This window comes from Hydra vulgaris, chromosome 12 (assembly GCF_038396675.1).
Source record: "Hydra vulgaris chromosome 12, alternate assembly HydraT2T_AEP".
In the NCBI taxonomy this organism is placed as follows: domain Eukaryota; kingdom Metazoa; phylum Cnidaria; class Hydrozoa; order Anthoathecata; family Hydridae; genus Hydra; species Hydra vulgaris.
In genome coordinates this window covers 39780011-39781608 of record NC_088931.1, presented here as the reverse complement: position 1 = coordinate 39781608, position 1598 = coordinate 39780011, and positions in this window count along the sequence as shown.

Sequence of the window (1598 nt, the reverse complement as noted above, 5' to 3'; positions counted from 1 at the left end):
TCCCAAAATTTCCTTATAAAATTGGCAAATCAATTTTCAATGGAAATGACCAACTCTGGGGAAAATTTTTGAAGTATTTGCAACCCTGAGCAGTTATCTATGTAAAATATAATGAAATGCATGTACACATAACACAATTAGGGGGGTTTAGCAAAATAAGTAGAGTTTTAAAATAGTAGATTTTTTAAGTAATTCGCTCTTTTCATTATGTCCGTATGAATTTCATTCAGAAAAAGCATTACAGAGACCGTAAAAATTGAGCTATCGAGTTAAAAATTAAACCCAATGTGAGCAATAGATTAAGGAACATTCGTGTAAATTTTGATTGGAATCTGGTGGGTAGTTTTTGACACAGACAACTTTTACCGAAAAAAGAAATGTTAGGCATTCCCTATTTTTTTGTTTAAGCGATTTTACAGGTTAATCCATAAAAAAATCACTCGTTATTGTTTTCAAAATTTGCATTTTATGGCATTTGGAATTAATTTCTTTCTTCAACAAAAATACAATTATTAAGGTAAGATTCTTTTTTTACATTTTCAACTTCTGAGGAAAGTTTTTGGTCTATGATGTTTAAGATAGAAATGTTTTTCAGCGGAAAAAGTAGGAAGTGGTAAAAAGTATTGTATTTTATTGAGTATAGTGCGCACTTTTATTACAAAAAAATGATATCAAAGAAAAAGGTGCACACTTTAAAAATAATATTTATTTATTAATATGGAATAGATGTATTCCATATTTATTGTTAAAAAAGTTGGGTGTGCTTTATACTCATATGCAAACTATACTATATAAAATACAGATGACAAGTGGGTAAATGAACTAAAGGGAGAGTAGATATGAAAATAGTTCGCTTTTATATCAAAACTATTTTAATCCTAATAAATATATTTTAAACCTCTGAAATTAAAGTTATTTTAAATTTTGTGACAAAGCATTGCTTAAATTTTAGACCTATCTCCAAAGGTTCACCCTCACTTTTGTGACCGTCCATATTTCTGCATACAGGTAAAGTTTCGATTCGTTTCAATTGCATATATTGTCAATAACATCAATTATATTTTGGCTTATAAGTCTACAAACTTTTGCCTGTTTTTTTTTTTAATTCTTTCCATTTGCACAACTAAGAGATAGTTTAAATTTTAAGACTGATAAAACTATTTGAATACTGTTGCATTTAGAGGAAACTAAGCAATTTCTCACAATGCCAAATCATGCAAGAGGTCCCGAGGAAAACAGAAAAGTTGTCTGTTTAACTTGTCTTAGTGCACCAGGCAAATAATTTCATTCCAAGCGGAGCGTTTGTGAATCTATCTATGGCATCAACTTTGACTTGGGCGATGCAAGAATGCCTCAAGGAATATGCAATACATGCCGGATAATCATAAAGAAGCGAGATAAAGGAGTTAAAGGAGTTAAAGCGAGATAAAGACAAAGAAGTTGTTCTACCATCACTGTATGACTTCAAGTCTATTCGTGTCAGATTAAAAACTCGTGGGGAAAACTGTGACTGTCTCATCTGCAGGATTGGGCGTCTAAAGCTGAATGAGAAACATCCTCTAGATGTTTCTCGAGCTGATGAGAAAGAGCCACTGTGC